This window comes from Aedes albopictus, chromosome 3 (assembly GCF_035046485.1).
Source record: "Aedes albopictus strain Foshan chromosome 3, AalbF5, whole genome shotgun sequence".
Taxonomy (NCBI): domain Eukaryota; kingdom Metazoa; phylum Arthropoda; class Insecta; order Diptera; family Culicidae; genus Aedes; species Aedes albopictus.
In genome coordinates this window covers 362,415,122-362,438,002 of record NC_085138.1, presented here as the reverse complement: position 1 = coordinate 362,438,002, position 22,881 = coordinate 362,415,122, and the positions used below count along the sequence as shown (strand labels likewise).

Genomic DNA, 22,881 nt, shown 5'->3' with positions numbered 1-22,881 from the left:
CTTGCAATCGGTGATAGACGGCGGCATAAAATTTGAGAGAGTATCTTGCAGGCAGCGCTCAGTAGTGTGATCGCGCGGTAGTTCCCGCAATCCAACTTGTCGCCGTTTTTGTAGATGGGACACACGATACCTTCCATCCATTCCTCCGGTAATACTTCCTCCTCCCAAATCTTGGTAATGACCCAATGTAGTGCTCTCACCAGTGTTTCTCCACCGTATTTTAGAAGCTCGCTTGGTAGTTGATCTGCTCCAGCGGCTTTGTTGTTTTTCAACCGGCCAAACTCCTCCTCAATCTCTTGGAGGTCAGGGGCCGGAAGTCTTTTATCCTGTGCACATACTCCAAGATCTGTTACTACGCCACCTTCGGTACTTGCAACGTCGCCATTGAGGTGCTTATCGTAAAGCTGCCGCCACCTCTCGACCACCTCACGCTCGCTCGTGAGAATATTCCCGTGATTATCTCGGCACATGTCGGCTTGTGGCACAAAGCCTCTGCGTGAGCGGTTCATCTTCTCGCAAAACTTTCGTGTGTCCTTAGCGCGGTACAGCTCTTCCATCGCTTCGCGATCTCGTTCTTCCTTGCCCTTGCCACCCCCAGTAACATTTTTAGTCAAATTGGAGAGTAAGAACCTAGCTCAAAACCACCATAAAACCATAACAAAAGGTTTTATGATGGTTCTCAAAACCTCTACAAGACTAATTGGTCATAAAAGTGTTACTTGGGACAGTAGTGCAGTAATTTTAATCAGGCAGGATAATTTGCCACCCTCAATGCCTATTTGAACCGTGCTCCCATAGATCGAAACAATTCGGAATATTACTGAGCGCTGCAAAACATATCTGGGGATCCACAATATCTTGCTGAAAGCAATCATCACCCTGACATTCTAGAGATTGCGTCTCGCTATTTACGTTTCGTCGCCCACCCACCCAGTCTACAGTGGTCCAACATGTCAATAAGTCGGTAGAAATACAAGAGCTTAAAATAAATCTGCGTTAGTTGGATCATTTGTTTTGAATGATTCGTTTTCCTCTACACAAATGCACATAAAATTCTCCACCAAAACGTAATTCTTTTAAATTAAAATATAATAATCAATGGTGCCGGGAGCCAAACGTGCAACAAACGCTGATTCCGTTCTCCCAATCCCGCTCCAATCACCCACACGCGCTCTTTTGTGAACCCCAATTGCATTATTTAACCATCCCATACCTGAGCGCGAAGCACATAATAATAACAATATAACATTAAAAAAGGCCCGGTGATCCTCATCGGTTGGATGACTTTTTCCCGTGTGGGTCGGTTGGCTGGTCACCATCGAGATTCGAGACTGGAGTTTTCAGTTCAGTTCTAATTCGGTGCCGGTGACGAGTGGTTGATCGCTGCGGGTGTAGATCGCGTGTCAAGTTTTGAAAACTGTTAAATAGCTGTGTGGATTAAGCCTCGATTTAAGTCTGACATTGATTAAGTCATCATCTCAGAAGAGTGGAAAAGCGGTGCTTCAGTTGCCGTGACCTTGGAGCCTTGGAGTCGAAGAAATTTGTTTGTTTTCTCAACGAGGAGGTGGTGGTGGAGCTTCTCTACTGGAGGTGTGTAGACCGTGAAAGACAATGGCAACGGCCAAACAAATGCGTCGTCGGTGGTGCACCAGACCGGAAACAAGGGGCAAACTTTAAAAAGTAGAGTGTTTCTTCTTCAAAAAGTAGCATCGAAGCGGACGTGTGGACATGTCAGTAGCGCGAATATATTCGCATAAGTGATAATAAAAAAGGGCTAATGGTTAAAACAAAGCATAACAGAGTTGATCAAAACCATGTTGGTACCGAAACGTTTTTTTTCCTAATCGTGTAATTAAAACCTTATCAACCCATATAGCCGAATCACAAGGCATGCTGAGTATACCTGAATGTGATTTTCGGTACTGACATTGATCTAAATAAACTTGGACTGCAGGCAACATTGTTTCAGTTGGGACGTCATTCCAAGAAGATGAAATGGATTTGTATAAACTCGAGAAGTTTGAATAGAATATTGGAACCATTATTAAGGTGAAACACGGAAAAAAAGGCGAAACTGGAAGCATTTCCACACTTTTTGGATTTTGATTTTTTATTAAATTACGAAGCAATATTTTCTAAATTGGTTTTCGTGCACATGTAGAGTATGGATCAAGGTATTTCCTGATTTTTTTTTTTGTAGTGGAAAATGTTTTTCGTTTATGTAGAAACCATTTTTGAACAAAATTTTACAAAAAAAATTGTTTTTGCAAAAATGGAAAACATTTTCCACCTCAAAAAAATTCAGTAGATACCTTGATCCATACTCTACAAGTGCACGAAAATCGATTTTGAAAATATTGCTTCGTTAATTAATAAAAAATCGAAAACCGAAAATATGAAAAAATGCTTCCAGTTTCGCCTTAAGTATGTTGCTCCCATTTTCATCCTATGAAAAACAAAAGATTGAAGCGCTGTTTTTTTTGTTTCTTATTTTTGTATTTTTATTAGAAGTGAGCACTCAATAAAACAAAAAGAACGTAATCAATCAGTGTCCTTATCGATTGTTTTTGAATAGGATGAACTCGGGAGCGTGAGATTACTTATGGCACACATACCCTACATAGAACAAGGTACATAATCTTCGCAAAATTACCTTTTGCTAGAAAAGAATTTGATATTTGTTTCCAGTATTGTTGTGTGAAGTATGAATATTTAGAACTATCAAATCTTCCTAAAATTTTGTGTCTTCGTATCAAACTCAACATTCATCGCAAAACTCCTTATATTTTATTTTTCGAAAATAGTCAAGTGTTTATCAGAATTATTTTCCTGTATATTTCAGAATGATTTCCAGAAGTATACATCCTAGATCTACATTTTTTACTGAATTACGTGCAGTATTCTGCCGTTCTACGCTTAATTGTCCCATGTTATATGGAAATCCCTTATAACATTTGCGGACAATTATGCGTAGAACGGCATCGGCAGTATAAGAATATTGTAATTTTATTCGACAACTATTTCGACAGTTCTTGAAGATTTATTTGGGAAATTGTTTTCATTTCTTGCATTTTGATTTTTTCGGAAATTTATTTATGTTTTTTTTTTTATTTTTTTGCATAACAATTCCCATTCTATTCTTAATTTTTTTTTTTGAATTCTTCTGTCAATTTCTTTGGGAATTTCAGCAATTCATTTAGGGTTCGGTAATTCTTCAAGAGGATTCTTCTGCAATTTCTTTGGATAGATATTTGGGAATTCCTTCAAAAATGTTTTTGTGAATTGCTTTAACAATTCTAAGAAAATTTATACAGCTAGAACTTCGGGAATTCCTTTGGCTATATCTTTATGAATTCCTACGGCATTTTTTCTGGAAAGTCCTTCGGTTATTTCTTTCGTTTTTTTACGAAAATTTCAAAGGCTGCAAAGGCGGCAATTTAAATAGAAATTCTATCTAAAAATTTGACAGACAGTTGTGCTAGAAAATTTCCTCCATAATTAATTCGCAAAATTCTTCGTAAAATCCTTCCGCCAATCTTTTGGAAAATTTGTCATACAATTCCTTTGGAAAGACAGACATTCCCAATTGTTATTAATGAAGGAATTTTAGAAGGAAATAATTGCAGAAGGAATTTCAAAGGTATTGCTTTTTTAAGAAAAGGCAGAAGGAATCTGAAAATTGAGATGTAAAATCAATTTCCAAATGAATTCTAACAGGATCTCTCCAGAATAAAATCCAAAGAAATGACTGGCTGTGCAATAATCAAAGTAATTGCTGAGGGAATTTCTATAGAAATCGTCGTAAACTTTTTTAGATAATTTGCAAAAAAATACCTACAAGAATTGCCAAAGCAATTTCGAAGACTTTCAATGGAATTTGACGAAAAAAAATGTCAATAGAAATTTCCTCAAGAATTCACTAAGAAATTCCTGAAAGAACTCTCAAAGAATATGCTAAAAGAATTTCAGAAGGGATTTCCACGATTTCCATAAGAATTGCTCAAGAAATATAAAAGTTATTTTCGAACGAGTTTTCAAAGACAATGCCAGAGAAAATTCTCAAGGAATTGCTAAAGGAATTTTCGAATGAATTTTCAAAGGACTTGGCGAAGGATTTTTGAAAGCCATTTCCGAAGAAATGGCCAAAGGCGTTCTGGAAGAATTGCTGAAAATTTGTGCAAGGAACTCCCGAAAAAACGAGATATATTTGATTAGGAAATTTCAAAAGAATTTGTCAATTAAATTCCTAAGGAAAATCTCGAAGCAAGCTCCAAACGAATTACCGAAGACATCGTCAAAAACCTACCGCAGAAATTTTCAAAATCATCACTAAAGAATCCACGAATGAATTGTCGAAAGAATTTATAGAAAATAGAGAAGAAATTCACTCAACAATTTTGCAAAATCCCCCAAGCATAGATTTTTTTTAAAGAATAACCGAAAGTTTCCTCGAAGAAATTGCAAGCGGAATTCCGAGAACCACTTATGTACAAATTCCCAAAGAATTTACAAATATTCTTTCCGAAAAAAACCTGAGGGAATTCCAATTGAATTGCAGATGATTACCAAAAGAACTGCTGAAGAAACTAAAGTAGAAATTTGGTCAAATTCCCCAAATTATTGGCAAAAAAAAACTCCCATAAATAAATCAAAAGGGGTTGCTAATGAAATTGCAAAAAAAAAAAACAATTGCCAAGTTAACACTTTTAAAGGAATTGTCGAAGCCGCATCCAAATGAATTAACAATGATTGTTTTAAAGTTGTGTCTAAGAAATAATTTGAACAAATTGCCAAAAAAAATTTTCGAAGGAGATCCAAAAGCGTTACTGAGGGATATCGCAAATAAATTGCAAAACAAAATTTAAAAAGAAATGCTCGTGAAAATTTAAAAAAATACTGAAAACTATTTTTTCCCAAATATAAGGTATTAGAAGTTTTGAAATATGTGTAAAGGCATGGCAGTTGTTATAAGAGATTTATCCCTTTCGTGACAAACCAGCACAATTGTGCTGTTGAGCGATATCAGTTTTGCTATATTTTTTTTCAACTGTTCAGTCTTTGTTGTAAACTGTTTCAATAACTCAGCCATTATTTATACTTGTTTGTGTGAAAAAAAAACTTTCGTTTATGTTGCCTCTGGGATTTACCACAACAAGTGAAACAAAAAGTTGTCAAACCTAAAACCTGAACAAGTTTTATCTGCCGCATATTTCTATTTCCGTTTTATCTAGATAATCAAAACTAGAAATCAAAAGACAAAGAGTAGTACTTTCAAATAAGTAAAAATAATTGTTGTTTTTGGGAAATCTAAGAGTTCTGGAGAACCAAAGTTGAGCCATTTGTATGGAGATTTCACTTTTCTGGGCTCCGTCTCGAAATTTTTTTAGCATTGCAGTGGAAGTGTGAAAAGATGATAAAGGTTTTTTGGAAACATTTTAGGACATATTCCAAGTTATTTTGCAGACTTTTTGAAGAAACATCAGAAAATTTGTAATAAAAATTCGCCAAGGACAACCCTCTAATACCCAACTCCGCTTTTAGACGGGGAATAGTATGACTTATTTTATTTATTTATTTTTTACTGGCCAATAAATACATTTATATTTCTAGCTGCTATTAAGGACTAATCTGTATATCTCAATATGGGTTTGGTGTCTTTTGAAGCGTAATAACATTTTTTTTTAAATCATTGAAAAATTGATGTTTTGGACACCTTTCAGATGTCATCGTTTCTGTTGTATTCAGTCACAACAAATACGTATATTAAATTTTTCCTCAATCATTCTATTATAATAAAAGAGTTAAAGGGAGTTGAATACACACTATTTTTTTCCTAAAACTTACACAGAAATAAAATTTTCCATGAAAAAAAAATAATAATAAAAATATTTTAACAATAACACTAGTTTACAGCATTTTTGAACTCGGTAAGCTGATGATCATTTTTGGTGTAGAATCATGCCCTGAGTTCGAAAACGCGAAGGAAAAAAATTACAGTAGAGCGAAAATTTTTTCGACTTTCCATACAAGGTTGATGATTTGAAATCGATTTTTGTTCTATTTTTAAGCAACGTCGCTCACTTCACACATCTCATTCTCCGTAATCAATGCTTCGATTGAGCTGAATTTTTTACTGTAACTCGCCTACATATGATACATCAAATAAACATTGAGAAAGAATTTTTAGATTGTTATTTTCTTATTGAAAAAAATACATTTCTGCATATATTTTTGAAAATTTTGCTAAAATTTAAGGAGATCGTCCCTAAAACTCGCCAATATCTTGAATTTCATCAACCTGACGCAAAACCTGCATTCAGATGACCGAATGGTATTGCATTCAACTTTTTATTTATGGAAAAAGATTCGAAATCGATTGAACAAAATGCAAGATATTTGAATTTTAGTAAATTCCATATTTTTAAAAGTTGTGAAACTCAATATTAAGCTAAAACTCAAAAACTGCTCTACTTAAATTTTTTTGAAGCACGGTTTCGAAATCAGTGCTAAATTGTACTTCAAAAATTTTGGTCGTTGGCAGAAGTTCACGACTTTCGTTTTATTTTGTAAACTTGTGTAATCATAAAATCTCAAAATATTTTTGTCTTAATAAAATCGGTATGCCAAATAGGCTTGCTGGAAGAATATAAAAGTGTAGGGATGTTCATAAATAAACATTAGGAAAATCCAAAACCCAAATTCACAAAATCGAGGATTAAAAAGAACCATCTTCCAAAACTTGTTTAACACTGCTTATACCAACAGGGTTTTTGTAACGTAAAGTACCGACAGGCAAAAAAACGTGGTACTAATTTTTTTTGCACATCCATATCTCAGCAGTTAGTGAACCAAATTTCAATCTTTTTGCGTTAACGGAATCCTACACTATCCTAGAGAGGTGTAGTGAAAGCCGATTGGAATTCCATGCAGCTTCCGTCGAGAACCAGGCAAAAACATTAGTTCCACATTTTTAACTTCTTCCGGTTCCGTTTTATTCGCGGATTGGTTGTGAGTACCATGTCTTTGTAGCGAGTTCTTTCGGAACCTCGAAAAGATAGCAACATTCTGTCTTCGGCAAAGTTGTTCAGAACTACAACCACTTCCTGGTGATGGGTTTCATAGTTCCGAATTTCACCACCACGTGGCGCTAGTGTACATAGTGACTTCCGGTACGACTTTGGTGGGATATAGCAGGAGATTGAAGCCAGATAGGAAGATGCGATCTTCGGCAAAGTTGTTCAGGACTACGAGTACTTCCAGCTCATGAAGAGCATAGTTCAAAATTTCACCACCACGTGGCGCTAGTGTACATAGTGACTTCCGGTACGACTTTGGTGAGATATAGCAGGAGATTGAAGCCAGATAGGGAGGTGCGATTTTCGGCAAAGTTGTTCAGGACAACGAGTACATCCAGGTCATGAAAAACATAGTTCGGAATTTCACCACCATGTGGCGCTAGTGTACATAGTGACTTCCGGTACGACTTTGGTGGGATATAGCACGAGATTGAAGCCAGATAGGAAGATGCGATCTTCTGCAAAGTTGTTCAGGACAACGAGTATTTCTAGGCCATGAAGAGCATAGTTCCGAATTTCACCACTACGTAGCGCTAGTGTACATAGTGACTTCCGGTACGACTTTGGTGGGATATAGCTCAAGGTTGAAGCCAGATAGGAAGATGCGATCTTCGGCGAAGTTGTTCAGGACTACGAGTACTTCCAGCTCATGAAGAGCATAGTTCAAAATTTCACCACCACGTGGCGCTAGTGTACATAGTGACTTCCGGTACGACTTTGGTGGGATAGAGCACGAGATTGAAGCCAAATAGGAATATGTGATCTTCGGCAAATTTGTTCAGTACTACGAATACTTCCAGTTCATGAAGCGCACAGTTCGGTATTTATCCATCACGTGGCGCTAGTGTACGTGGCTACTTCCGGTATGACTTTGGAGGGATATAGCACGAGATTGGAGCCATATAGGAAGATGCGATCTTCTGCAAAGTTGTTCAGGACAACGAGTATTTCTTGGTCATGTAGAGCATAGTTCAAAATTCCACCACTATGTGGCGCTAGTGTACAAACTGACTTCCGGTACGACTTTGTAGGATATAGCACGAGATTGATGCCAGATAGGAAGATGCGATCTTCATCAAAGTTGTTCAGGACTACGAGTACTTCCAGTTCATGAAGCGCATAGTACGGAATTTAACCACCACGTGGCGCTAGTGTACGTGGCTACTTCCGGTATGACTTTGGAGGGATATAGCACGAAGTTGAAGACATATAGGAAGATGCGATCTTCGGCAAAGTTGTTCAGGACTATGAGTACTTCCAGGTCATGAAGAGCATAGTTCAAAATTTCACCACCACGTGGCGCTAGTGTACATAGCTACTTCTGGTATGAGTTTGGAGGGATACAGTACGAGATTGATGCCAGATAGGAAGGTGCGATCTTCGACAAAGTTGTTCAGGACTACGAGTACTTCCAGGTCATGAAGAGCATAGTTCCGAATTTTACCAGCACGTGCCACTAGTGTACATAGTTACTTCCGGTACGACTTTGGTGGGATATAGCACGAGATTGAAGCCAAATAGGAAGATGCGATCTTCGACAAAGTTGTTATGAACAACGAGTATTTCTAGGTCATGAAAAGCTTAGTTCCGAATTTCACCACCACGTGGCGCAACTGTACATAGCTAGTACCGGTATGACTTTGGTGGGATATAGCACGAGATTGAAGCCTGATAGGAAGGTGCGATCTTCGGCAAAGTTGTTCAGGACTACGAGTACTATTAGGTGATGAAAAACATATTTCGGAATTTCCGCCCCATGTGGCGCTAGTGTACATATTGACTTCCGGTACGACTTTAGTGAGATAAATCACAAAATTGAAGCCAGATAGGGAAGTACGATCTTCGAAAAAGTTGTTCAGGATTACGATTACTTCCAGGTCATGAAGCGCATAGATCAAAATTTCACCACCACGTAGCGCTAGTGTACATAGCTACTTCCGGTACGACTTTGGTGGGATATAGCACAAGATTGAAGCCAGATAGGAAGGTAACATCTTCGATAAGGTTATTCAGGACTACGAGCGCTTCCAGGTCATGAAGAGCACAGTTTCGAATTTCACCACCACGTGTCACTAGTGTACATAGTTACTTCCGGTACGACTTTGGTGGGATATAGCACGAGATTGAAGCCAGATAAGAAGGAACGATCTTCGAATACGAGTACTTCCAGGTCATGAAGAGCATAGTTCAGAATTTAACCACCACGTGGCGCTAGTGCTAGTGCGATGTATCACAAGATTGAAGCCAGATAGGAAGGTACGATCTTCGACAAAAATGTTCAGGATTACGATTACTTCCAGGTCATGAAGAGCGTAGATCAAAATTTCACCACCACGTAGCGCTAGTGTACATAGCTACTTCCGGTACGACCTTGGTGGGATATATCACAAGATTGAAGCCAGATAGGAAAGTACCATCTTCGACAAAGTTGTTCAGGACTACAGGTACTTCCAGGTCACGAAGAACATAGTTCCGAATTTCACCACCACGTGCCACTATGTAGCTAGTTCCGGTATGAATTTGGTGAGATATAGCAGGAGATTGAAGCCAGATAGGAAGATGCGATCTTCGGCAAAGTTGTTCAGTACTACGAGTACTTCCAGGTCATGAAGAGCATAGTTCAAAATTTCTCCACCACGTGGCGCTAGTGTACTTAGTGACTTCCGGTACGACTTCTTTGGTGGGATATAGCACGAGATTTAAGACAGACAGAAAGGTGCGATGTTCGGCAAAGTTGTTCAGAACTGTGAGTACTTCCAGGTAATGAAGAGCATAGTTCCGACTAGCACCACCTCGTGGCGCTATATCATTAGAATGAAGCCAGATAGGAAGGTGTGATCTACGGGAATGTTGTTTATGACTACGAGTACTTCCAGGTAATGAAGAACATAGTCCCCAATTCCACCACCACTAGCATCACGTGGTACATAGTGACTTCCGATACGTCTTCAGTGAAATGTATCACAAGATTGTCTAGCTCCCACGTTCAAAGATCAAGGAGCAAGGATCATTTCAGGACCACTTGGAGAATATTTCCTAAGAATATCTACAGAAATACTTTCCGCGAATGCCCAAGTCGTTTCTCTAAGAAATTCAGTTCTAGTAGAAATAAGGTTTTAGTATTATTATCGCAAAAGATTTGATCTCATGGCAGATTTTTGTTTCGTGAAAAATGTAAACTTCAGAAAGATATTCTCATATTGATAATTCACACCAGTTTTAGCAAAGATATTAAAATAAATTTCTGGCTCCAACTTCATATTTATTATCCAGAATAATATATCAAACCCATGACCTTCCGCAAATAAAGGGGTGCGATCAACAGCGCCACGGACTCGGGCACTCTGGAGAGGAATTTCCGAATAAATCACTGCATAAATTTCTGAAGGAATCTTTCGAGGACTTCGCGAACAAACTCTAGGAGAAAAAAATACGTAGTAATCCCTGCAAAACATATTCCGAAAGCATCACTAAAAAACTTTCCTAAATTCGGGAGTATCATAATGAATCTCTGAAAGAACTTCTAAAATTTATCGTAAATGAATCGCAGATAGAAGCTCCGGAGTGATTTGAAATAAAATCGCTGAAGTTTTCAAGCTCCGGAGGAAATCCTTAGGGAAAGAAAGCGTTAGAAGATGTGTTCATGAAGGAAAATACAAACGGGGATCTAGAGGAACTCCAGAATCCCTGTTAAAAATTCCCTGTAGAAAAAATAAATGTAGGCTTTGGTGAATTTTTGAAGATAACACTGGAAAATCTCCTGAATCTCTGGAAAGATTTGCAAAACAATACTCAAGGATCCCAAATGGAATCACCCAGATGATTTCCCGAAACAAATCTTGGAAATAATCCAGAAAGGACCGATAAAGAAGTTTCCAAAATATCACTAGGGGAATCCCGATAGAATTCCTGGAAGAATTTGGCAAAGAAATCGCAGGAGAATGGATATTCAAAGGAATTTTGGGAGGCATTTCCGAAGCAATCTCTGAAAACCCCCAAAGAATTCTTGGCGAAATTTCGAAGAATTTTTCGAATAGCTGGAAAAATCTTTGTATGAATTATTTAACTATTTCTTGAACAATTCCTGGAAGAATATTTCAAAAAATTCCAGAACCAATTTCTTTACTGGAAGAAATTCAGCTGGAATCTCTGGAGGGATACTTGAAGGGTGTCCGTGAGGAATTTTAGTAATAACGACTGCATAAATTCCTTTGGGAAATATTCACAGGAATCCTTGGAGGAGGAATTTCTTGAACAATATTTTGAGGAATTGCTGGAGGAATGCTTTGAAAAATATCCGGAGGAATTCCTGAAGACATAATGAATAGGTGAGTTTATTCCAGAAGAATCACTGGAGAAATGCTTGAATAAAACTCTAAATAAATTCCAGTAGGAATCTGTGGAACAAAAATCCCTAATAAAATTCTCAAATACATAATTGAAAAAAAAAATCCCAGGACCAACCCTGAGGAAATTCCTTGTCGGAATTTCCTTGAGGAATTCCCTTACAAATAGCTAGATAAATTGCCATAACAATCCTTCGAGTGAGTCAGAGAAGTCCCAATCTGGCCTAAATTTCTCTTGCATAGCTCTTAAAAATCATTTTTTGTGTACTATCAAAACGTGGTGGTGAAATTCCAAACCCGGTAGTGCTCGTAGTCCTGAACAATTTTGCCTTCCTATCAGACTTGAAGATCGTGCAATACCTCATCAAATTCGTACCGGAGATTAGTATGTACACTAGCGCCACGTGGTGGTGACGTTCGGAACTGGAAGTATTTGTAGTTCTGAACAACTTTGCCGAAGATCGCATCTTCCTATCTGGCTTCAATCTCGTGCTATATCCCACCAAAGTCGTAGCGGAAGTCACTATGTACACTAGCGCCACGTGGTGGTGAAATTTTAAACTATGCTCTTCATGACCTGGAAGTACTCGTAGTCCTGAACAACTTTGCCAAAGATCGCATCTTTCTATCTGGCTACAATCTCGTGCTATATCCGTCCAAAGTTATACCGGAAGCAGCCACGTACACTAGCGCCACGTGGTGGTGAAATTCCGAACTATACGCTTCATGAGCTGGAAGTACTCGTAGCCCTGAACAACTTTGCCGAAGATCGCAGCTTCCTATCTGGCTTCAATCTCGTGATATATCCCACCAAAGTCTTACCGGAAGTCACTACCCAAGCAACATTTTTTAGTCAAACAGACTAAAGGAGGTTAATAGAACCTTCAAAAAACCAAAATAAAAGGTATCTGGTTTTATGACGGTTCTCAAAACCTCTTCAAGGCTAATTGTTCATCCAAATGTTACTAGGGTATGTACACTAGCGCCACGTGGAGATGAAATTCGGAACTATGAAACCCATCACCAGGAAGTGGTTGTTGTTCTGAACAAGTTTGCCGAAGATCGCATCTTTCTATATGGCTCCAATCTCGTGCTATATCCCTCCAAAGTTATACCGGAAGTAGCCACGTACACTAGCGCCACGTGGTGGTGAAATTCCGAACTATGCGCTTCATGAGCTGGAAGTACTCGTAGCCCTGAACAACTTTGCCGAAGATCGCATCTTCCTATCTGGCTTCAATCTCCTGCTATATCCCACCAAAGTCGTACCGGAAGTCACTATGTACACTAGCGCCACGTGGTGGTGAAATTCGGAACTATGAAACCCATCACCAGGAAGTGGTTGTAGTTCTGAACAACTTTGCCGAAGACAATGTTGCTATCTTTTCGAGGTTCCGAAAGAACTCGCTACAAAGACATGGTACTCACAACCAATCCGGGAATAAAACGGAACCGGAAGAAGTTAAAAATGTGGAACTAATGTTTTTGCCTGGTTCTCGCCGGAAGCTGCATGAAATTCCAATCGGCTTTCACTACACCTCTCTAGGATAGTGTAGGATTCCGTTAAAGATTGAAATTTGGTTCACTAACTGCTGAGATATGGATGTGCAAAAAAACAGTTCCACGTTTTTTTGCCTGTCGGTACTAAGCGTGTTAAATTGATTTTAGATGACGAAAAATGATACTTAGATCAAAATCAAAAATTTGGGTACTAGAGGGATAAATATCTAATGGTTGATATAACAAAAGTCCTAGAAGATCATCAAAGAATTCTTTCAAAAGCCTCACAAAAGTCAAACTATTATGTTATTAAGAAAAACCATGCTTCTGAATTCCGTCAGAAGTTTCAAAAAATTGTCGAAATGATGTATTAATTCCCAAAAAAAAAGTCAAGATGAGACGAGACATTTTACCATACATAAGTTTCAAAAATCTTAAGTTTTTAAAAATTTCATTGAGTAAATGATTTTTCTTCTTCTTCTTGTTATCTGGGGATTTTTAGTATGTACCGTAAGAAGATTATCAGAATTTATTGTTGTTTTTTTTTTTCTAAGCTAAATTGAAAAAATCAGAGATGCCTCATTTTCCGGAACACTTTAATGAAAAACAAATTGAACAAATTGAAATTTTGTACTGGCACCACCCTTTTTTGAAAAATCATAACTCAAGAACGAAGCATCCTAGATACAAAGATTTTTTGTGAAATCATACGAAAATTTCCTCAGCATTCTAAAAACAAACAAAAATGAAAATTGTTTTACAAAAAAATCCACTGTAGAGGAAAATTGGATGGAAAAGTCGGAAAAACTATTAACAAAGTCCGAAAAAAATCCCAAAAAATATTTTTGGAAAGCTATATTCTGTAAAATTGCCAAACTATGGTTTTCTCTTGTTACTGAGTTATAATCAAATTTATGGAAATTGTCCATATGTCATATGGGGCATGCATTGAGTACGCCTCGCTGAAAATGCGGATTGTCAACCCCCCCCCCCCCCCCACCTTCCTGCTTCGTACGGGGTTTTCCTATACTTTTAATACTTGCTTGTCACACTTTTCAGAAACTCCCCCTCCCCTCTCTAAGCGTGACGTACTTTAAGGATGCCCCCTATGAGCCGTTTTTTTTTTAATCATAAGGGGATTTTTTTTATTACCGAACAGACTTGGGCCGAAGGGTATCCGATTTTCACAAAGATTTCACCAAAATTAGAGGTCATAAATATATGATTATATATGAAATTAAATCTTTATCTAGTTTATCGACCATATGAGACTTACCAGCCTGTCTTGGCGTGATGATTTGAATCCATCAACCAAGCCGTTTCCATTTCGGCCACTTTAGCTAAAGGGTTTACGCATCCGAGAAACCCGATGAATGGTCTTCAAGCCCTTCTACATATAAACAATTTCACACTTGTTCGCATCCTAGCGACTTGAAAATTATATCAAGTTTGTATCATATTGTGTTATGATGTTATCATATTTTTCTCTAACTAATTATGTTATAAACTAGATGCAAGATGATGTTAAAATAACTAAAATTGTAACAAAATTCAAGATTATTACCTATTGTGTTATAATCTTATTAAAATTATAACAAAATGTGATATAAATTTAAGCCTCAGGATTTCTGGTTTCTATCAAAATTTGATGTAATTTTGTTACATTATTTCCCAAATGTCGAAGACTCAAAACTAAATTATATTACAATGAGTTATGAAACAACATTTATAACATAATGTGATATAATTGAGTTTAGTATTTTGAAAACACCAAGGATGTTGAACATGATTATATAACAATGAGTAATAAATATCATGATTACGTTGTCACAATGTTCTAGTCGGGTTGCTCTTTGAGTAGACAATGATCGCTAAAGCCATAAAAGTTTCAAATATATGGAATTAAATAAATCATAGTTGGCTATTTTTTTCGGAAAACACTAGATGAAATTACACTATTTTCCAAAATTTTCTAAGACACCCCAAACTTCAAAAAATTGTATACCAAAAACTATGCATCGTAGAATAAACTTTTTCCAGTAGTGGCGTTCGATCCCAGCCCCGGCATTTGCAATTTTTCGTCAGTTGCTTTTCCCCCCGAAAACGGCTGACACCTGACTCTCTTCTGATCATATGCTCTAACGGACCCGGAAACTTGGATATCGGCTAACGGCAACTCATAATGGACCCCCAATCGGACTAGAAAAGGAAGAAGAGCCACACGTCAACCATTCTACCATGAACAGAGTGGAGAAGTGACAGCAGCCCAAAGGCAACCAGTTCGATATAGAAGAATTATTTAGAATAGAATACATTTAGACGCTGTACAAAGTATAAGTGCAGCTGCCCATTGGAACCGCTCACGCGACAAAAGTGGACAAAAGAGCTGTAAAATAGGTTAAGTGATTGATGAATAAAAAAAATTAGCACAGTTCGCATTGGTTGCATAACTTGTAGGCGTTACACTGTGCTGTGGAAGTTGAATGGAAGGAAACCCACTTTTTCCATTAATTTCTGGTTCTAGCGATGGCTATAAACATTTGAATGCACATGAATAAAGAACATACATATGTAGGTGTGGAGCGGACCTGGTGTGGTGGTTAGAACACAAGACTATCACGCCGAGGACCTGGGATCGAATCCCACTCCCGACATACTCACAAAATGTGGGTTCTTCCTTCGAAAGGGAAGTAAAGCGTGGGTCCCGAGATGAACTAGCCTAGGGTGAAAAATCTCGTTAATACAGACAAAAAAAAGCATATGTAGAGAAGAAATAGAGAGAAAGTACAGGGGATAGACAAAATGATCGGGACAGGCAAAATTTTCACTTTTCAAGAAATGTTCTACTAGCTGTAACTTTTCGAAAAGTGCATCAAATATTCTCAAATTTTTACTGTAAGGACTGTATCGGAAATTAACTATATATGTTCAAAACATCCTAAAAAATAATTTATTCAAGTTATAAATAATTTTATTTTTGGAGGTACTATATAAATCCTCAGAAAAAGGAATGGCACTTTTGCTTTTGTAAAAATAATTATTTTACATGGTCATCAATCTCAAAGTTTAAACGCATGATCTTGAAATTTTGGACACCTCTTAAAAATTTGAAATTGCGGAAAAAATGGATTTTTTTTTTGATTTTTTAAAATATATTAGCGCAAATATATTCTTTCCCAGATTGCTCATAATATAGGTAAAAAAAATTTTTCAAGAAAAAATTCGATTCCATTTTAGCGCAATTCTTAAAAATGAAAAAAGGCCATTTTTCAGGGACCCTATTTTTTGATGCTCATTCAAAGCACGATTACGCAAATAAAAAATACATCAAATTGATGATTCAATTTTTTTTTTAATTGGAAATGTTTTTAAACTTCACGACGAGGTAGCTTTAGTAGAGAACGGAATTGTATAACCTTTGAAGATATTTAAAAGAGACTATCAAAGTTCGACAAAAAATTAGTGTTTTTTTTAGGATAGGTCATTTTTTAAATGTTGAGGGTTTTTCGATCATAAATATTTCTTTTTAAGTTGGTGTTCGGTGATATGTTATGTGTACATAACTGCTAACAATAATTAATATTTTTTGGATTTTTCGCCGTACAAGTTTTATTCGCTACAGGTTATTGAAACGCTGAAAAATCTTTAAAAAACAACAATTTGTCCAAAACTTTAATTTGTAAGATGTATTCATTCTACAATATTTTCAATAATGCTAAACATTTTTCAATTTTTTTCAGGCTGTTCTAAACTTGACTGTATTGTGAAGATTTGATAGAAGAACCGAAATGATAAGACCAAACATGCTTCGAGATAGAGCATCCTGAATGTTTATAGTTAATTTCCGATACAGTCCTTAAGTTCATCAACTAGTTGTGTATTTGTGGTTCAAATTTGAAAAAGATCGGGCCATTCTCCACAAAGTTATAAAGATTCTTGAAAAAGGTAAAATTATTCGATAGCCAACTTTGAGCTGTTATATCTCCGGATTCAATGAACCGATTGAAATGAAATTTTGCCCATTTATGACTTATATAATGAACTCAGGAAAACATTTGACTTAACTTGAATTTTTTAACAAGAGACAAAATTATAGCGATTTTAATTTTTTCACGATTTTTTAGTAAATTGGTCTTTTTTTAATATGCATTCTATTACCTTTTCAATTTATTGGTGGCTATGTTGTTACTTTCCTTCAAAACACATTTATATATTAGTCAATTAGAGGGAAATTAAATGAACTATAATTTACATCTTGAATTTTGAAACGATGTTGATATTTTGGATAATTTGGTGTTTTATTAGAACAATAATCTAAACGTTATAATTTTCTTCCGTGTTAAGAATATTAAGTTAAGTCAATGGTTTTTCATAGCTCATTGTATAAGTCATAAATAGTTAAAATTCCATTGCATTCGGTTCATTGAATCCAGAGATATAGCAGCTCAAAGTTGGGTATCGGATAATTTTACCTTTTTCAAGAATCTTTATAACTTCGTGGAGAATGGCCCGATCTTTTCTAAATCTGAACCACTGATACACAGCTAGTTGATGAACTTACAGTAAAAATTTGAGAATATTTGATGCACTTTTACAGATAGTTGAACACTTTTTGAAAAGTGAAAATTTTACCTGTCCCGATCATTTTGTCTATCCCCTGTAGATAGAAAGATACAAAGTAGGAGAAAAAGGACAGGCCAGGGATTGAACCCAGGACCTTCTGCGTACGAGTCAGCAGCGGTAGCCACTAGACCGCCAAGCTCGCCTTTAATGCTCCATGATTCTCTCTCTGTTTGTTCTATTTTCTCTATGGTGAAAATTTTTCAAAGAAATTTTTGATCAATGTATTTTTACTGGATTTATAAAAAAGGGAAAGGCATGTTAGAGTGTACCGGTTGTTGCTACTAGAGACCAAGAACTCCTCTCGGGGCTTTTCCCTCTCTCAAAATTTTTGGTTAAAAAATAAATAATAATAATAATAATAATAATAATAATAATAATAATAATAATAATAATAATAACTCCTCTGCGTCTCCACAACCTGCACGGACTAGGGTATTTGACGGAAAGGATGGGAGATCTGGGAGTCACCGATGGGTCGGTGATGCGATGTATGGATAGGGGATTATTTATAGCGTTCGTTAGGTGATGATAGATTATGTGGTGAATAGGAAGGTCAAGCGGCACAGTTCGCTTTGGTTCCATAACTTGTAGGCGTCATATACACTGTGCTGTGGAAGTTGGAAGGAAGGGAAACGACCTTTTCAATTCGTTTCTGGTTCTAGTGATGTCTATGAACATATGAATATACATGAGTTGTATATGAAGAGAAGAGAGATATAGAAAGTAGTCAGAATGATACAAAGTAGGAGGAAGGGACGGGCCAGGGATTGAGCCCATGACCATACGAATCAGAAGCTGGAGCCACTAGACCACCAAGCCCGTTAAGTGTTTCTTTTCAGTACACTTAATAGTGCGGAGGAGTAGTACTTTGTGACACACTTACACAATTGTGGTGAAAAGTAGACCATTTCAGCATAATTCAGGAAATTCAGGCAGTTCAAAAGCTTGATTCTTCAAAACATAATTGCAAAAAGGATGTCACCACCATTCCCAGACTAAAGTTAAACACAAAACATCATATACACGACCAACAAATTTGAAATTTAAAGGTTTTTTTTGGCACAAATTGGCAGTTTGACAAAGTTGTGCCCATACTTTCTGACACTCTCTATTCTGTAGGGACGTGGGTTCAAATACTGCCATGCCATTTTACGCATAATATTTCCATGTTGTGTGGAAATCCCCATGCTTCTCAGCGTAGTGGTCTATGAGCACTTCCACAGTTATTAACTGAGAGCTTCCTCTGCCAATGACTATTTTTTAGTGTATATCGTGTGCCAGGCACGTTTGTACTCTATCCCCAAGGAAGTCAAGGAAATTTGCATTTCGAAAAGTTTCTGGATCAATCGGGAATCGAACCTATAACCCTCAGTATGGCCAAGGTGAAGATCCACGCCTTCAAAGCTGCGGCTATAGTGGCCCTATGTGCAATGGAACAATAATGCGTAGAACGGAAATATATGTATGGAAGGATAATTCACTGCATACTCAGCTTATTTTAGTATTTGACCAATAGATTACCCGCAGGGAGTGCGTTCAATGTTGGTCAGCAGGAGTAAAATCATTTTATTTTGTATGGCGAAAAGCATCTAAACTCGAATTTCTCGAAATGAAAAGGTTTTACCGAAAAATATTTGGTAGGCACCAAACCGGTCTTCATTGTGCACAACCGCTACCAAATATTGTTTTCGAATAATGTGTTCCACTTCGAGAAATACGCCTCTAGATGCTATTCGCCATACAATATTTTTGCGATTTACTTTAAGCGATTTTTCGCGCATAGAAACTAGCGCCACATTGGTCGATGCGGAGAGTAGGAAAACAGCCAAAGCCTTCAATTCATTGATTTGAAAACACTGTTCTGTTCAAATGAAAAGTTAAGTAAATGCATATTTACCCAGAATGATAGAGTTTCCAAAAAGTGATTGTTAAAACAGTTTATCAATGAGGCATTGAAGCTGTTTTAGAAATTCCACCACAATCAATCCGTGGATTAGCGAAGGTTAATTAGTGACGGATATGTGATCATCAAAAGAGTATCTCTTCCGCGAATTTCAAACGGTTTTCTCCCAGATAGCAGTGAACGAAAAAATAACTAGCAAAACCTAATAAAACAACCCTGAACGATCGCAAAACCCCGCTGATTGGACATTTCGGTGATAGATCGTCGCTACACAAGCGTTCGCAGTGACTCTTGTTGAATGACGCGCAATTTTCCACCCGCACAATTGAAGCAGCAGCGGCAGCGGCAGCGTCGCGTCGCGTCATGACAACCATCACGCGGAAATAGTGCTCTAGAATACGAAATTTCAATTCAACTAGTAGGATAGAAAAACACAGTAAAGCAGAGCGGTGCCAGAACAAAACAAAAAAAAAACGTAATAGAACACAAATCACCGATCCATTCATTCAACCACCAACCACGCTGAACGCCTGAACCTGGGCGGCCAAGCTGTGGAGAGTGAAAAGCGTCGAGCGTGAACTTTGTGTGTCGCCGGCTGGAGTGGAGAAGATTGGGTGAGCTCAGGCCTCCCCCATAAACTGAGCCATAGAGGTGGGTGAATAGAATGTATACGTTTGGTGGATACCATTGAAAAAAAAAAAAAAAAGCGCACCAATTAAGCATTTAAAAGCGTGAAACGAGGGTGATGCGGATGATGGGTCGAGTACGGTCGAGATAATGATCTTTGATGGACGGATTTCTATATACCTAGTTCTGGCATTTATTAGTTATTGCGTTTGATTTGCATGCATATATCTATTTTACGTGAAAACTATCAATTTGCCTACACATAACAAGGTTATGCAATTGATTAGATTTGACAAACCTTCTCTATAAAATACAACTTCTTCGCAAGTAAAGTTGTCTTTTTTTTCTTTACTTATGAAGTACAGCTTAAGATGCGAAGAAGCTACATTATTAAAAAATACTCAACCAGAAGCACATAACAAATTCATAGCAAAGTTATGACAATCTTAATTACAGTTGTGGAATGAATTCAATTGAGGGGGTGAGGGGTCGTACACAAATTACGTCACGCTTTTAGGGGGGAGGGGGGGGGGTTTGCAGAACGTGACGACCCTTACAAAAAATATAGAGGTCGCATACAAAAAGTGTGACATAGGGAGGGGGTTGTTGAAAAAGGTCGATTTTTGCGTTACATATATTGTGTATCACCCCTTAGAAGTAAAGGGGTGTAAGTGACAAACACCTACTTTCGAGTAAATGAGGTTTTAAGTTTTTCGTCTATTTTTCATCCCATACAAAATGTATGGAGATTCAAAATCGACCCAATTTTCTACGATTTATTGTAATTTTTTTAATCAGCGTAAAAATAATCTTAAAAAAGTTCGTGAAAACTTAAAACCTGAAGAATTTTTTGATATACTCAGCTCAAAATCGACAAAATGGTCACTTACACCCCTTTGATTTTGGGCCCCTCAATTTGATTTTCTATGAGAACTTATTGGACATGGTGTAGGGAAACGCGCCACTTGGGCGTCTGTTTTCCACTATAACTCAGTCAAATTTGAACCAATTGACACAACTTTTGGAATGTGGTGAGATAGATATAGTATCTACCCGTGTACAACATTTCAAGTCAATTGGTTCAAAATTGACTGAGTTATAGTGGAAAACAGACAAATATAGAAGCCACCGCCCAAGTGGCGCGATACCCTATATTTAAATGTATACACAACAGAGAATGAGTGATCACGTGCTAGGTGCCCTCAAATCACTTATTTATTGCTGACTCAAACAAAATCCTCAAAGGAATTCTTGCAAAAAGCCTTTAAAGGAGGAAAACTTGAAGGAAATAGTGCTGCAATCCTGTTGATGGATTTTATAACCCTCGTGCAGTCGCGTCTTCGCACACCTTCAGCGACACCATGCTCGCGCTGTTTACCACAAGCGTGCATTTTTCATGATGCGTGTACTCAGTACACGACGTAACCGCTTCGAAGCCGGAATTGTCACTAGAGGCAGTTTTCAAGTAAACTTTGGAGGAATTATTGCAGGAATACATGGGTAAATTTCACAACGAATCTTTGGGAGATTTTCTGAAGTTCCCTGAGAAGAGTACCCAAAGGTATCAAGTGCAAGAGTTTCTTAAGAAATTGAAATACTTCTCAGCTTGGTGTTTTATTAGCAAGCAGTTTTTTTTTATCCAATAGCTTTCTTTTTCAATGACCATTTTGTATTTGTATATCGTCAGGCCCGAATATGCACGTGGACGTCAAGGAGGCATTACTGCAGAAACCTTTGAGAAATATCTTATGGGACTCTGTAAGCATTTTTTGTATACTTGAGGAGAGACTTTTGATAAAGAAAATCATGATGTAATCTTTAGAGGAATTCCTTAGGATTTTTTTTAAAAATTCTTTAAAGAAATCCTTTTTGGAATCTCTTTCTTTTTCTCGAAGAAGGAATGAATAAGAAATATTTTTTCACAAATCCTTGGGACATTTGAAAAATTCTTTGAAGAATTCCAGAAGGAATTGTTGAAGCATTCCTTAGAGGATTACCCGGAAGAATACGAGAGATTTTTTTGCAGAAATTCCTTCAGGTTTGCTTGGAAAATGTTCGGAAAGAATCGTTTGAAGAATTCCTAAAATAATCCTCGAAGGAGTAGCCGTCGAAATAGGAATTGTCGGAGGCCTTGCTGAAGAAATTCTTGGAGAAAATACTGAAGAAATCTCCTATCAGAATTTCTAAAGAAACTTCAAAAAAAATCTCTTCTAGAGCTCTTGGAGAAATATAAGAATCATCGGTGAGAATTCAAGTAGAAGTCGTCGATAAAACTCGCGGAGAGATCACTGCAAGAATTCCTAGTGAAATTCCTAAAAGAAGCCCCATATTTTGCCAGCATCACTTGAGGTTTTTTTTACGGCCAATTAGCATTCAAATCGTTGTCGTCAAGATCACTACAATGCTAAAAGAATACTATATTGAATACAAGTTGAGTGATTAGTTAAACACATACGAAAGGCGTAGAAAGATCTACGATCTCTCAGGCCTAGACGCCAAGGAATTTGCGTGTTATAAGTGGAAGAGTTATACATTTGGTCAACCGTTCAGGCACACCATTTAAACTGCTTCAGTAAAAAAATATACTCGGTGTATGTTTTCAAAGTTCTTCAAATATCCCGAAACATCTTCGAAGACATCGTTTCAATCAAACAAATTGTTTCAGAGTTATGTATTAAACAAAGTTTTTTCATACAATCATTACAAAAATTGATTGTAGAATGTTGCAAAACAAATAACATGAAAACATCTTCAGATTGAAGCTTATACATGAGCAACATTTCATTTGAATTGAAAAAATCTAATT

General features: G+C 37.1%; 1 protein-coding gene across 2 annotated transcripts in view; it reads left to right on the top strand.

Annotated features, from left to right (window-relative positions):
- The first annotated feature begins 1,264 nt into the window (after positions 1 to 1,264).
- Positions 1,265 to 22,881, top strand: part of LOC109416898 (liver carboxylesterase 1F) — a 36,601-nt gene continuing 14,984 nt past the window's right edge. Inside the window, exon 1 of one of the 2 annotated variants that reach the window (XM_029875027.2) lies at positions 1,265 to 1,590. The gene's annotated coding sequence lies outside the window, so the exon portion shown is untranslated. Of the gene's footprint in view, positions 1,591 to 19,931; positions 20,100 to 22,881 lie in introns of those variants that run through there. The other variant, XM_029875028.2, reaches the window with a different exon arrangement.